The sequence below is a fragment of the Aplidium turbinatum genome, chromosome 3 (assembly GCF_918807975.1).
Source record: "Aplidium turbinatum chromosome 3, kaAplTurb1.1, whole genome shotgun sequence".
Taxonomy (NCBI): Eukaryota; Metazoa; Chordata; class Ascidiacea; order Aplousobranchia; family Polyclinidae; genus Aplidium; species Aplidium turbinatum.
The window spans coordinates 14,517,843-14,534,655 of NC_137474.1; the positions used below are offsets into that span (position 1 = coordinate 14,517,843).

General features: G+C 37.0%; 1 non-coding gene across 1 annotated transcript; it reads right to left on the minus strand.

Annotated features, from left to right (window-relative positions):
* Positions 1 to 10,121: 10,121 nt before the first annotated feature.
* Trnar-ucg (transfer RNA arginine (anticodon UCG)) lies at positions 10,122 to 10,194 on the minus strand. The gene has a single exon. It is a non-coding gene; the product is annotated as a tRNA-Arg (tRNA).
* Between the last annotated feature and the right edge of the window lie 6,619 nt (positions 10,195 to 16,813).

A 16,813-nucleotide genomic window follows, 5' to 3' on the forward strand; every position in this document is an offset into this window, starting at 1 on the left:
TAGGGTAGCCTACTTAGTAAGACTGTAGAAATCACAACATTAAACAAAACTACTAACTAATATAATAAACACTGATGTAAAAGCTTGACTCTCGTCCCAGCGCTACATGTTGTTAATATTTATTTCACATTGCCTCAATAAGTAAAATAATAATCGAATTACGCTACTGTTAAGCTAAGATACTTTTGACAGTTGTCATGTTAATCAGACCTCATGGTCATGGAAGAACGACTCTTCTTCAATTCTTCTGACAATAATTTTATTACTATCAGGAAGCCAACCAATTTATTATTATTCGTTGTAGGTTACCTAAAACTTTAGCAATATAAAAATAATTTTTGACAGTAAGAAGTAAGTTAGAGAATTTGGAACAAGATAAAAATAAGGGCATGGTTTTTACACAAACAACTTGCATGCATAGCCTAAATTTTATTTTTCACAAGGATTTATATTTTGCATATTTATGCTTGTTTTTCAGTTAAGATATTCTTAGTCTTTTAAAATGACGACATTTGTTAAGCTCATTGGAAAACAATTCATCAAAGGCCTAAATTGGCTAGCTAGTTCTCAAATAAAAACATAAACTAATATCATAACGATAATGCCAACTAATACCAATATAATGATTATTTTCTGCCTTATCTAATACAGACGATCGCGATCATGGTCTTCCAAGGCTCCCTGTCATTTAAAATACACTTTATACACTTGCTGTGTTTTACTCTTTCATTGTTAACGGCAGTTTGGTACAAAGTGTTGGCTTCGTTTAAAAACAGTAAATTTTTATACTTTATTAAGCTTACAGTAAGTATCTGGTGAAGCTCTTATAGCATCCAAAAACTCCCTTGTTTAAATTTCATTTTTAAGTTTTCATATTGTATTATATTGAACCCTGTTCTATCTTCCAACTTGATTTTTCACTTCTCGTAACAAGCCAAAACCAACTTGTAGCCTACACATCTACCAAAGCAAAAAAAAAAAAAACTTTCACATGTTCCAATAAGATTACGTTTCTCCTTGCCAATGACGTGATCTTTGCTTTCGCATGTCGTACTCATAGCCTACTTGGCCTTGATTGCGATGCAGTTAGTTTGAGATAGGTGACATGTTTTCGAGTTTTGTTTTACAGCTGATAAGTAAATATATACGCTGGTTTGTTGACCCGGCTGTCTCAGCAACGAGCGATACAACAGAAGATTTAAATCAAGAAACACAGCGCAAGAATTTTTATAAATATGTAAGATCATCGAATGAGTTGACTAAATCTAATAGAATTTAGTCTCTGATTTTTTCCGTATACGGACGAGATAACTTTTTCATCGCGTATTTCCTGTCCTTTCTTTTATACATTTTTTTTAAACTGTATTCTACAATAGCTATAATATAGGCCAACATTTGTTCACTTTAAGTCAGTTAAAAATAATATTGTAGGTTGGTTGAATAAATATCTTGAACTATTATCTTTATTTAGTGTATTGTTATGCAGCTTATAGCAGGTAATTTCGCATCTGGCGTTAAAAACCCTTGATTTAAATTTACAGAACTTGTGTGGCCTGAGGTTAAGGTCTAATTATATTATTGTCAATTTAATAAAAAAGTATTTCACTTTGATTGTTCATTTTTAATTATTTTGATTTTTGTTATTTTCTATCGATTTTAATTCTTGAAAATTATTGAAAGTTTCAGAAAATTATCAATTTTGCATCGGTTTTGGCAGTCTGTGGTTGTTTTTGTTTTAAATTTTGTTGTTATTTGATTGTATTGGCAATGTGGTTATTTTTAGGTTGCTTTTTCTGCGGCAAACCATTTCCAAATTACTGAATGAGATAACTCGGTCAATTTTAGTGTAAATTTTTAGAAAGAAAGTTTTTTTACAATTGCAAGAAAATTTGGGTTCGGTACTAATTCAATTTAGCATAAAATATGTGCCAAGCATGGCAGAAATCTAAAAAAAGGTAGAAGTGACCAAACATAATAACGTGTTCGACACCAAAACAGGAAAATCAGTTTAAAATATGGCACGGTGGCAACACCTTGCCACCGTGCCATATCAATGAAGGCCTATCAATGAAAGTCTTGCATCAAATTTGCACCTTTGAACAAAACTACTTTTTAGTACCCGATGTAGGCTGATATTGCAATCAAATCATAGTCAATGTTTTTCAGTGCTATCGTTTCGTTAATAACTGGACATTTTTGCCCAAATATTTTTACGAATAACTACATTAGTTGGATATAAACAAAAATCTTAAAGATGTTTTCTATGTTAAAATATAAATTTTATAAGATTACCAGTACCCAACAGGCTTTCAAAATTGTACCGATTAAGAAGTGTAGGCTTACGCTAGTATCCTAATGAATATCTTAAATAAGCTTACATCTGCTTACCAATTGCATTCTTTTACATTAATTTTTGCAGATACTGAATCAAAGCTTAACATTTATCCAAACTTGCAATCCTACAAAAGCTTTCAATATTGATAATGGTACATTTTACATTCTAAGAAAAATGTTAATGTAGCCTAAATATTGAAAACTCATGGTAAATATTGATTTGTACAAATAACTAGACATTTTTGCTCAAAGGATTTTATTAATAACTGCATTACTAGGATATAGATAAAAAATCAAAAAAAGAAATCATAAGGTTACCAGTACCCAGCAGACTTTTGAATTCTACCCGTAAAGAAATGTAGCCTACATGCTAGTAAATAAGCTCAGGCCTACTTCTGCTCGCCAGTTGTACTCTTTTACAGTCACTTTTTGCAAACGTTGAATCGAAAGTTAGTATTCTGCCCAAATTGCAATAGTTTCCATTGATGATAATACATTTTACATTTATTGGAAAATATCAATGTATCTCATAAATTAAAACAATTATGTACAGTTTTTAAACTAGTGAGATGTCGAAAGATCATGGTAAGATGAATTAATATAAGAAATAACTGGACAGTTTTGCCCAAATTCGCAACATTTTTTTTTTCAGCGAGGAAGCGACTCCGGACTGAAAAGCACAAAGTGAGCAAGTGCTTTTCAGTCTGGAGTGTTGTTACAGTTATAGCGCATAGTCAGATTTATCTTATAATTTTTAGTTTATGTACATTGCAGATTTAAGTAATTCATGATGAGGACACACGTAGGCTACGTGTCGAAAACGTTTGAGTTGATTTTCTTAAATTAGGCTATGTTGTATCTCTGTAACGAAACATGTTAAACCCATTAAAGTTACTTTGTTTTGTCTGTCTATGGTTCAACAAAGCAAACTCTCTACCAAAACTTTAAAAGTATCAACTTGCAAAAATATCAGACTCCAGCTAGATCCTGTTTTGTCCAAGAACTTCAGACTCATGCTCCACTTTCACTTCGACCGAAAACCGAGACTCCGTCTCCTAATACTCCAAAAATCAGGCTCATGTGAACCTCTTTTATACACCGTCATCACAACTTTTCAAAATTAGAAAGCAGTAAATTGTAAAATAATTTATGTTTGTGTTTTGCTTAAAACTTTTGTCTTTTTTCCACAAAGCCTTAGCCATGTGTGGATCCAGCTAGTAGCCTTTCTATATATATACATTGTACTGTATATAGATCGCTATGGGCAGGTCATACAAACTGCAAATTGCATTTCTGCTGTTTTTATGTCATCACCACGGGAGCAGATCCAGCAAGTAGATTTAGGAAGAAATATAAAAAAAAAACGCAATGATGCGCGTAGGTTTACCCAAATTTGACCTTACAAAAGCACAGTGAATGCAGTTAGTTTTCTGTGTTTTGGTGGGGCAATCACCTCCCTCCCCCCTAGATCCGCCACTGATTTATCAAACACTTCTGTTGTGGTGTTTTTATTGCATTAAAGGCCTGCTGCTCACCACCTGAGTTTCATTTCATCGTTATATTTTTTGGATGTCACCATGATCTTTGATAAAACTAAGCCTAAGTAATGACAATACATCACCACTTCCATCGTTTAGCCTACTTAATTAATCCATACAATCTCTTGTTCCTGCTTGGTTTTATACACACATTTACCTTCATAGAACGCTTTGTATTTCTTAGATGCTATACGTTTTAATGCAAAAACAAGTTTACAATTTTATGGCACAATGACATTTCTATTTAAATCTTTGAAGTGCACATAATAGTTAAAAAAAAGGGTTGAAAAAACTCGCTTGCAAGTCTTCGAAATCTTGATTCTTGAAGACCTCTCCAATCTCCATGCAGTGATACCAGCTAAACACTTGACAATAGGCCAAATTAGTGTTATTCCAGGTTTAATATTGCCTATTAATCATCATTTTCACTAGTGATTGAACTACTGTACCTTCGGCTTCTGTTCCAGCCAAACTCCGGCCATTTTTTCAACTCCGGCTCCGGAGGTAATAGTGGCTCCAGCACGGAGCCGGAGGTGTGTGCGCAAGGTGTGTATGTGCCTGTGGTCAGGTTCATAACCTTGAATGAATCTTTTTGTGTGTCATTGTGGTACATTGCAGTAATACAAGGATATAGGCAACACATGTTGCCTGTAACTAAATACAATACCGTACCCAAATTTCTTAGCAACTAAATTTTTAATGCGAGGTATGACTCCATAAATTGCGCAATGTTGCTTAAGTCTTCAATTCTCAGCCTATCTTTGGTCTTAACAGCAACTACAGTAGAAAACTAAGCTTCAAATAGATATGTGGATCAGAGCACTGTTAATACCGTAGGCTATGTGAATATGCTGATTTGAGAATGAGACAAGTGAATAGGCTAGGCTAAATAGAAAGATTATTTCAAGTTCCTGTTCTTGGAAGTCTTAGCCTACTTAGCAGTGGGGTTGAACTTCAAGACAAATCGGATTTCCTGGTTTGGATGCCAAGCTTCGCAATAAATGTAATGGATATATTCATAAGCTGCTAAGACTAAATGGATTTTATTTGTTTTTACACTTAGGCTACTATAACGAAGCCAGATTGCAGAAGAAACGCAACAAAATCCCTGTTTGCACATAACACTCCCAGTGATCCCCCGTTTCCGAACAAACGTGAACTGCAAAAAATAGTAGGCTACAAGACATTGAACACTGCGCAGAACTTGCAAACTAATGCACACACCTGAAAGACTAAATATTGTTGTAAACCTCGCGCCCCCCTGAAGGGCAGGCCCGTAATTGCCGGGGGGGCTTGGGGGGGCAATGCCCCCCAAGCTCAAAGTAAAAGATACATATTGTAGACTGAGCTAAAACGTTTACTTCAATTCTTCCCTTCCCTCGACGTTTACTGCCGAATATTACACCCCAAAGGGGATAAATTGGTTTGGTGGAGACCTTTACCAGACAAAGTCACGAGGGTCATTCCTGACAAAGTTGTGTGTTAAAAATATTGAATCTATTCTATTCCGCAATCATTTTGGCTGGAATTACTCATGTTTTGGCTGGAATTATCCCAATCATTCGAAATTACTGCTATCTAGCACTTTGTGACTTTAAAACATGTGCCGTGCCTTTGCCCGAAAAACCGCAAATTAGACTCATTGCAACTACAAATGTTATGTGCATAGCCTTTTACTTCGCAACAGCTTTTGAGCCCCCCCCCCCCCCCGAAGCTAAAATGTATAATTACGGGCCTGCTGAAGGGGCATGCCCCCTCCCCGGTTAAGAACCACTGATAGGCCTATCCTTCTCGGCACAGCAGTTACTTTGATTATTGGTATACGAACAACAAACCGGATATCAAAATGGTAGGCCTATCACAAATCCTTAAAATAATTCGTTACCGGTACTTAGCCTATAGTTTTTTCAAAAAAAAGCAAAACACTCTTTATCGTAAGCCATCACCATGGTTTCAAAACAGTTGTTGGAGTCCAGGATAAGAATAGGTAGAATATTGACTTAGCATGGTGGTTTATGGCATTGACCAACGCAAACACATAAATCCAAAGCTTAGGTTGGCTTCTCTAGAAAAATATTTACCAAAAATCATCAGCCCGGTACAAAGTTGAAGATAATTGTTACAATGATAAGAAAAGGATTGTCAGATTTTTCTTTAGCCTACACAAGTTTTTCTTTTGTTCTCATGTGGCAAGAGATAAGATAAAGAACGTTTCAAAAATAACAATGAGCTGATATTTAACTTATTTTTCCTTTAATATTATCATGTAGGCTATCATTATTCTGCAGCTGCAAAATAGTCTTTCTTGGAGTTGGACACACGCTAAGCTGATGCTAACTGCATTAATCCATTGTCAACTACTGACAAAATATTTCTTCCATAAAGAACAAACAAATATTTTGTGGTCCTCGAAAACAGCGCAGGTAGAAACCCAACAATTGCATTCAACCGGTGTAGATCGAAACTGAACACAGGCCTTAAAACTCGTGTTTTTTTCCGGCAGCCATCGTGGCCTACCGAGAGCTCCTTCTCGGCGGCCAAATCTGCGTGCTTGGAGGCCAAAATACAATAACGATAGCACAAGTAAATAGCATTAAACTTGCAACAATGTTAAAATGATCACTTAGCGTTGTTGAAGTCTGGGCGACGTCCTGCAATAGAATCGTTGTACCACGCATTAAATGCTTTATCGGGATTGTAATCCGGTATTGCGGGACCATCTAACGACCCTAAATTGTATTAACTGCTCGCAGCTCAGTAAATTGTTTCAACTGCATACCGCCTTTCATAAAACCTGACCATTTATTCCGTTATGATGTCACCTTTGAGGGTGTGAAGTCACTAACCCACAGCGTTCTCAACTATTAAGACACGTGTTTTACCCACGGATGTCAACTAACCTAGTTCTCCTTTTTAACAACGATTCAATGTCCGACAACATTGAATCGATATAAAAACGACAATATTGCCAGCCGATGTAAATTAGCACTTCGAATTAACACTTCGTTAAAATAAACATCGGGAACTGCAAACAAAACTTACAGCGCTGGTGATCGCAGCTGGATGTATTCAATACAACAGTAGTGACTATGATGCGCTGACCTAATTCTGCGTCACTCTTTGATGCTACATATTTTCGACATTTAATCCACGATCACTCTATTGCGAAATTAAATAATTGGCTTGAAGAAACCGGCGGCCAAACTTGGCCGACGGAGGAGGTAGCACCGGCGGTCATTCAAACACTACTTAGCGGCCATGGCCGCGATGGCCGCCGGCTGCTTTAAGGCTTGTGAACATATAAACAGTAAAATAGTATAGGCTATTAAATTCACATTGGTGAGTCCCATACTTGATCCAAGCATCGGGAGATAAGAAGACGAGGTTATCATTATCATTACAGTTTACAATAAGCCATCCGCACTAAATTCACATAGCCTATATCAGTAAAGGCTGCAGTAGGATATTAAGCTTACTGTGAACTGCGATTATTAGGCCACATAGGCCGACGACAGATCAATTGGCTGCAGAGACTTCAACAATGTGTTAACTGATACAACTAATTAAATGATACAACACTTATTCTGATACAACTAAAAAACAGCAGCACCGTTATTAGCTCGAAATGACTATCAGTCGCCAACTAGTTGCTGTAACCGCTAAACTGATCTTTACATCCACTGGAAAAACTCAATGAACAAAGAAACGTTGTAACGAACTCCGATGCGGTTATGACGTAACCATTACACCTCGAGATAAGACAGCACGGGTTGCCACTTTAAGGAGTTTGAATTTAGCTGGTGACCAGGCCCGGATTTAAAGGGGGGGGGGGCAGAAGCTGCAATTTCCCCTTTTTGAAGGCCCCTCCCCCGACGTGGAAAAATGTGATTTTGTGTTAATATTTTCTCTCAGGCTTTGAAGTTTCTTCAAAATGCCTCCTTTTTCTTTCAAGGTTAATTTTTAGTCACAAGGTGGCTACTGAGCTTGGCGTAAAGGCATTTGCAACGGTGTAGGTGACTGTCAAGTTACCTTGTAGCCTACAGCTTTTCGCGCCCTCGGTGCAAAACACTTTTTTGCACGGGGGCCCCCCGATCTAAAAGTGCCCCGGGCCCCCATCAGTTAAACTCGCCCCTGGTGGTGATACATAGAAAAAGAGGTGGACAAGTACGACGTAACAATGGCTACGTGTATAATAATGCTGCATGATTTGTCACATTTTGTTAATTTTAGCGATCGTTGCTGTTTGATTGAATTTTTTTTTAAATCATATTTTTACTGACTTGTAGGCTATTAAAATAAAATGTTTTGTTACCTTAGGTAGGCGTAAGCAGTAAAAAGTGATAAAAAGTCATTAAAAAAACATTTAATCAGACTGTTAGCAAGTGGCTAAAAGTCTGACTACAAATTTCTGGGATTTTCTAATCTTTGTGATGTTAAAACTCGTCAGCTAGGAAAGGAGCAAAGGTTTTTTAAAAACATTATTAGTCTTCTAAAATGTAAAAACTTAGGCCGTTAAAGGAACTGTAAAATAGTTATTGGCCAAGTCTGACAAATAAATTTATCTTGTGTTTTTTTTACTGCATATAGCCTACAGTATAGTATAGACTTATATCCTAAAAAAAGTGTAAAAGATTTTTTAAACGTATAATTTTACTTCCATTGTAGTTGCTGGTGAAACTTGACCTCTTTTTAAGCAATAAAAATATCAATAAATCAATCAATCAATGTTTTATTTGTCAGTAACAGGAACATATTTACATGTTTGAAATATGCAATATAGGCTACACAATACAAAAGTTACACAAGTTCCCATACCGACAGGGAGACAACGAGACGACCATACGGTCTACTAGCAGAGCCGGATTTAGCCTAAGTGCTGCCCTAGGCAGATGCGAAAAGTGCCGCCCCCAAAAAAATTTTTGATGGTGATTTTCGATACAACACAGGCACTTGTTCTCACATGTCTTCAATGCCGCCATTTTTATAAAACTTCATGAAACTAAAGTTCTCTCGTATACTAGTCTTACTTTTTGGCTTGTTTACATACTTTAAGCATCAAGGCAAGTACACAACATAGCCAGCAACTTTTCCATAAACCTAACATTGACTAAAAACATTTTTTCTAGGCTCCTTCAAATTTACTAACAGTGAAACAAACCGAACAAAGATTAATAAAAATTGCACAGACAAAGCCTAGACCTCCATACTAAGCGAGACAGATAACTAAAAGAAGCGCTAAGCAGCACATATTGTTGAAAACCAATCAAGCGTGAAGTACTCTAGGGGCGATGACTTGCCATACATGACTTGCCGCACTGTTCATAAATGTGTGTGATGTGATAACATATATCTGTTGTGAATTATTATATCCACGTACAGTAGCCTATTATCAATGTAATATATTCCATAATATTCGTATATTTTGCCGCCCCCAATAATTTGCCGCCCTAGGCAACTGCCTACTGGTAAATCCGGCCCTGTCTACTAGTCAATTGCCACCCTACAATATGATAGGTTTAAGTAATTAAACTATATGTGTATGATGTTCTGTTGCAATAAAATTGAAATCATGCGTAGTGGTTTCAGGAGGAGGGGTCCCAAAATCCTAACAAAACAAAAACATGTTGGCTAATTTTTTTTTACGTTTTTGCAGATTGCTACATTGTAATTTATTGACCCGATGGGTGGTATTGGGAACGCATACGGTATCAGCAATGAAAATTTTTAACAATTATTTTTAATGCAAAAAACTACAAAAATAACTTCAATTTTAAACCAAAACTTGTCACTCAAACTTCTAGAAAAATCCAGATTTAATTCGGTGAACTTGTTTAACTTGTACAACTGTTAGGTTTGGTGGCCGTGCTTAATTTACTTTCGTGTACGTAACCTTTAAATTTACATCGCATGCACGTTTTAAACTTTTGTAGTTTTGCCACCTTTTCCTTTTGTTGGTTTTGTTCCCGTTCACTATTTGTAAGTTTATCATTGCTGTTGTTTTCCGACAAAGAAAAATAAATTGAATTGAATTTAACAATTACATTTTGACAAAAAAAACAAACATTTTTTTTTGACATAATAATGTACAAAAAGCAATCGAAACAAAGCTAAACTTGTTAAAATTTTCTGGGAGCAAGTAGCCTACCCCGAACCACCTGTTGTAGTTGTACCTTTCTGAGCTAAACTTTCGTTGTTTATCTTGCTCAAAAAGTGACCACAAAAAACTTCAAACCGCGAATAAAAAAGGAATGACCACAGAGGGACTCGAACCCCCAATCTTCTGATTCGAAGTCAGACGCCTTATCCATTAGGCCATGCGGCCGACAGACAAGGCTTGCATTCGCCTGTCATAAGTTAATAAAGTCAGTTCCTTTTCAGGGCTTTGTTGCGTTACAAACATGGAAGGTAAAATTATCAGCGATTGTTCAATATTCATCGTTACAGGAAACTGCACTCTTACATTTTCTGTTGATATTTGTCAACGTTTATAATATGTCATCGACTCATCATTGTCACCTGGAGTGGTTGCTCCCCTCACACAATCTTACTTGTGAGTCGTGACGCATGGTTGGTTGGTTTTGAACCTTTATCTTCAGACTGACAAAGCCTCGATAGGTTATTCCTGGTAGTTTCGCATACTTGTAGAGGTTTTTGACGCAGGGCCGGTTACCGAGATTGACGGAGTGACGTTTCCAATTGTCGAAGTGTTGTGCGCGAACGGGCTACTTCTCCTTCTTTTCTTTGTTCTGAAACGTGTAACTTACAAAAAATGTGAGATCATCTGAAGGCAAGCGCGAGACTAATTTAGTTTCTCGCGCGGGCTTGCGGTGATCGAAGCCAAATGTCACATTGTTGGCGGTGTAACGGTCCAGGACTCCAGGAGCAGTGCTTCCACTTCTGACAATTGATAAATCCTCTTCAGTTTCCTTTTTTGTCCTGAAAAATCTCTTTTTTCTCAGTCGGAAATCTTTCAAAATTTCCTTCATAGGCGAGGTTATTTTTGACGTTATTTAAGTTAAAAATGGTGCCAATACAACTTTAAAGTTATTATAATCTCAGTCTAAGTTATTTTAATCTCGATATTTTTCAGTAGCACGGGTAGCCTATATCGAAGCAACGTTGTTTTATTAGAACAGTAGGCGCACAAAAGCAGCACATATTTTACAATAACATGGTTTATTTCCTTTGTTCACTGTCCAGCCAAAAAACTGCTTGTCAGTTAGTGTCAGTTAGTTCTGCGACATTTAGCTACCACCTGGAGTCCTGGACATCATTTACCAATTACCACTCTCATCTTTTCTACCCGGACTCCTAACCTATCCCTAACACCGAAAATGTACAGGAGGTAAATGTCCAGTGAGGAATTATCCATCCATTAACAAATTTATTTTTGTGTTTAGTTCAGTTTTCCTTGATGAGCTAACTTAACACAACACTATAGGCTAGTAGGCTATCTCTTTTTTCTCCTTGTCAGCAACTTCTTCATAATCATCTGAGACTGATGAAAAACTTCAGGATACTAGGCCTATTCATGATACTGACTCAGTCTGACTGCGTACACCAGTGGTTTTCAACCAGGATTCCGCGGAATTCTAAGGTTCCACAAGTAAGTCTAAGGGTTCCGCAAGTTTACATTCAAATCCGAGAGTCTATTTTATTATTATAGGGATGCATTTTGCTTGTTGGTTGAAAAGGAATAGGCTTATCCTACAATTGCTCAGAAAGCGCTGCGACTTATGCTGTTTTCAACCTCCTACTTGAGCAGTAGCGCAGCAATGAATTTTGAAAGGGGGGGGGGGTTTAACGACCCAACGGCGGGGGTCTGGGGGGCCTCCGCCAGAAAATTTTGAAAAATTACTTTGAATTTATTGGTGCATTCTGAGAGCATTTTCAACAAAAATGTAGTTACGAATATTCCTGTAAAATGGTGGTGTCTGGTGGCATAGCAAAAGGATAAGATCGTGTTTTCTTCGGCATTTTTCGGAAATAAAGCTAAGTCTCTATGTTTTCTTGTTGCTAATTCCTGGCTGAGATGTTTGGTATTGGCTCTTTTAATGCAATTTTGTTTAAAATTAAGCAATTTTTTTTAGACTGAAAGCATCATTCTCAATATCGTGACGTCACACACGTGCCAAAGGGGGGGTTGTAACCCCCAACCCCCCCCTTGGCTACGCCCAGGCCCGGATTTAGGGGGGGCAGAAGCGGCAGGTGCCCCGGGCCCCCCGACTTTTGAAGGGCCCCCCTACGTGGAAAATATGTGATTTTGTGTTATTTTTTCTTCCTTTCAGCCTTTGAAGTTTCTGCAAAATGCTGTGTAGTGCTGGATTGATGCTACTGTAGACGCAGAGGTGGTTTTTCGCGCCATCGGCGCGAAAAATTTTTTTGCAGGGGGGCCCCGATCTAAAAGTGCCCCGGGCCCCCCTGCAGCTAAATCCGGCCCTGGCTACGCCACTGTAACTTGTGTGAGTTTGGATTTTCAGCTCTGACAACCATCAAGTACAAGAGACGAGCACAATTGCTGTCTGTGGAAGATGAACTTCGTGTGTGTCTGTTAAACACAGGACCCAATATTAAAGACTTGTGCAAGAAACACCAGGCTCAAGTTCTCATTGAATTTTTTATGAGAATAAATGTAATTTTTTACAGTTTGTATTTTTATTGTACATAAATAAATCTGAACATGAGTATTTTAATTTTATTTTATTAATTAAACAATGTTTTTTGCATAAGGCAATTAAATTATGCAACAGGAGTTCCTCGAGCTTGTGGAATGTTTCGTTGGGTTCCGTTCCACCAAAAAGGTTGAAAACCACTGCTGTACACTATGTTAAATACACGTATACAGCCTAGCTAGCTGTATTATTTATGACACCATAACAGGTTAGCATAGGCTATAACTAACTTTTCTAAACCGGAAGGATACCACTAGCCTAAGCTTATCATACCTAACTGTACGTTGAAGCTCAGTGAACTTTGTCATTGCTACGGTACCGAAGTTCAACCGTAAATCAACGGATTACCTAATTTTAACTAAAAGAATTTAGAACTAACTCACTCACGTCCAATTCCCAAAATGGCGAGAATAGAAATCAAGCGACAGAAAGGCGAACATGGGAAAAAGAGTGAGAGGGGCTGAGGGGTTTCGGATGGCGAGTGACGACTGCTGTAACTAGCTGATCATCGTTATTCCAGTCGTTTTTAGAACTTTTGAAAGGGAATATGAATAAAATTTTCTTTAAAATTGCTAAAAACAACAATTCCCTTTTTAAGACAAAATTTCCTTGTAAAAGTGTTAAAAATTCTGAAAATATCCTTCCGATCTTCATTTCCTTTTTTTATCCTTCAAAGCGTTGAAAAATCCCGATTTCGGGATAAAATCCTTCAAAGTGGAAGCACTGTCCAGGAGTGACCCGCAGTCCAAGAGTTACCAGGGTTGCCAAATCAAAAATTAAGTCAAAACACGTTTAATTAGTTTCTTCAGCAACAATCGCCATGTTTTATGGAGTCGAAAAGGTTTTTTAAAGTAGCCTATTTTTCTTTTTAAACTTCAAATATATTTTTTTCTTATAAACTACTCTAGCTACTCTAGTATTTAGTGCATAAAAATGAAAATCCAAACATATTTATTTAATATTTCATGGTAGGGTAGACCCAGACAACAAATTACCGTTTTTTTACATTGATTCAAGGTTAGCAGACATTGAATCTCAGACAAATTTTCAAAATTTTCTTGACATTTGTGTGATAACATTCTCTTAAAATTTCAGTCTAAGCTAGCATAAATTTGCATTCTTGGTCATTGCTGCAAATTATTATCCGCCTACAGGATTCTACGCTGATGAACCAGCTCAGTGGTCAAGTGGTTATTGCCTTGCTTTGGTGGTTGTAGATGTTGGTTCGATTCCAGGTCTGGTCGTAGTGAAGTATTTTGTATAATGCAGTGAGGTTATAAGTCTGCTAGTAATGTGGTGACATCGTAAATAGGATACAATTGAAAATGAGTCCCAGACTAGCAGCTGTAGAGCGACCATAAATAAACTATTTCATTTTAAACTGGCTTAAAAATTACTGGTAGGCTATTGGTTCCGGTTCTTCATTTCTGAGCAGAAGACTGATGACAACACGCAACAGCGTAAGTTACAAGACCACAAATAATTTACACGTGTTGTTATCAGATTTCTTGAAGTTATGCTTTAGTGAAGACTGAAAATGCAGAGTGACAGATAACACTGGTCAACAAAAAAAAAAAATTCTTGTTGCAAGAGATTTTTTGATCGATTCTGAATGAGTTTTAGCCACTGATTCCAAATCTGCAATCAAATTTTTTCTGCAAGCTCTAGTTTTTATGCAATACACCAGTGGATATTTTGAGGCTTGCAGCATTTGGTCTGAAATTTAAAACAAAATTCCAACTATTTAGTTCTAGTTACCACGGCAGTTAACCTCGATTTACAGTTAACCTACGATTTATTCGTGAAGCAGGCCTACAAAGCTTATTTTCAAGTTCCTCTGGGAGATCAAGAGAAGAAATGGGCTCCACATATTGTCTGCCATAATTGCGAAGAAATGCTTAGAGACTGGACAAAGAAAAAACGTAACGGACTTCCTTTTGGTGTCCCTATGGTGTGGCGTGAACCGAAGGACCACTGCACTGATTGTTACTTTTGTTTGATTAACACCAAGGGCATTGGCAGGAAAAACAGACAAAATATTTCTTATCCAAATATTCCTTCCGCTATTCGACCTGTCCTTCACTCTGAAACGTTTCCACCTCCAGTATTTAATGGTTTTGCATCCTCCGAATTTACTGCAATGATATTCCAGGCCTTCTCGCCCAACTAGGAGTTTCTTCATATGATTCAAGTGAATGGCGCTTATTTATAGACAGTTCCAGGCGAAGCCTGAAGTGTGTTCTTTTGCATATGGAGGAGTTCCAGTTGGTCATTCAACTGTCTTTAAGAAGCATATGATGATATTAAGCTAGTCATTGACTTGCTGAATTATCATCAGCACAATTGGATATTATGTGTTGACCTGAAAATGGTTGGTTTCTTACTTGGTCAGCAAAAAGGATACACAAAGTTTCCATGTTATCTTTGCATGTGGGAGAGCAGAGCTAATGGCAAGCATTGGACCCAAAAGGATTTGCCCATACGCGAAACACTTGAAGCCGGCATGCCAAACATGTTAAACGATCCGATTGTAAGTAGACACAAAATTGTTTTCCCCCCTCTTCACATCAAGTTAGTGTTGATGAAACAGTTTGTGAAAGCTTTAAGCCCTGATAGCGACTGCTTCCAATATATTGTTCACACATTTCCCTCCATTTTATACGAAAAGATTAAAGCTGGTGTCTTCAATGGACCACAAATTCGAAGCCTTGTGCGAGACCAACAGTTCACCGATAAGATGAAAACCAAACAGAGAGCAGCGTGGTTGTCCTTTGTGGATGTCACTAAAAACTTTCTCGGAAACAAAAATGCTCACAATTACGAGGTTCTTGTGAGCAAAATGCTCTTTGCTTTCCGCGACTTAGGATGCAGAATGAGCATTAAAGTTCATTTCTTATTCAGTCATCTGGACAAATTTCCAGAAAACCTTGGAGCTGTCAGTGACAAACAAGGAGAGCGGTTCCACCAGGATCTTAAAATAGTAGAAGAACGTTACCAAGGCCGATGGAATCGACACATGATGGCAGATTACTGCTGGAGCATTAAACGAGACTGCCCCCAAAAAGCTTACAAACGCAAAAGCCTCAAACGCCAATTTTTGCCCAGCATGTAGTGTGGATTTCGCTTTCTATTTTCAACCAGTAAACTTTTCTCACAACATTAAACTTTTAAAGGAGCTTATTTATGCTTGTAATTGCAATAGGTCTGCATGCAGTGCTATGGTTACTACTGTAGTTGTGAAAAGGATTCGTTTGTTATGTATATAGCCTATATAATTTTTGAAATTTTGTTTACGACGCTTTTCGAATGATTTTGTAATGTATTTTCAAATATTTCGGTGCATTTCTATCAGTAAGTATAGATCTAAGCTGTAGACAAAAGAAAACAGTTAAGCAATTATTTCACTCGTAAAAGATGCTTTTTTTTCGTAGGTTAGCCTATTCGTCAAAATATATATATTTTTTTTAAATATTCAGTTTTTACTCAAAAAAAGGAAAAAAATCAAAATTTGCAAAAAATCTAGAGCTTCTAGACCAAAAATAACGTCATATTCGAATTCAGCACCCTGAAATTACCCAAAACCAAGTGAATTTGAAAATGCAACAAATTTTTTGTTGACCAGTGTAATCATTATAACAGAAAACTAAACCACACCAACAAACAAAAGTTGTTCTGAAAAGCATAAGTCACAGTAACTTCAAGTGTACCGACAACAAGGCAAGTCAAAAAGACATGTGATGTAGAAAGATTTTCTTAAAGCGTATTCTACAATAAAAATTAAGAATGCACAAGGAAGCTCAACTTACGTCATCTTGGTTCTGAGAGCTGGGCATTGAGATTTAGGTCGCCATAGAACAGGGTGAGTTACGCAAAGGTGTTGCCAGGATGTCTGCAAATTTTATGTAGGCTAGCGCAAAAAAGGAAGAAAATTATAACTATTTCATTGCAAACCGTGTAGGCTTTACTTAGATCAGCAAAAACCGAGCATGTATATTTGAGCTCATTCATGTCAGAAAGCAAATCGTCATAAACTATTAATGTTAAACTTGTTGAATCATTTTCACTCAAACCATGTTCAAAGTCATTTGAAAACCATTCACTGGTATTTTGAAAAAAACAATTAAAGTTTTTATTGAAATCAACATATCAAAAACATTAAAAAAAAGCTATTTAGCTATGAAGATACAGAAAACCATTTCTAATCTAATGGTTTAATGATTAGTCTACAACAACATTTGTTTACTTAACTTATGTAAGCAAGTAAGACAC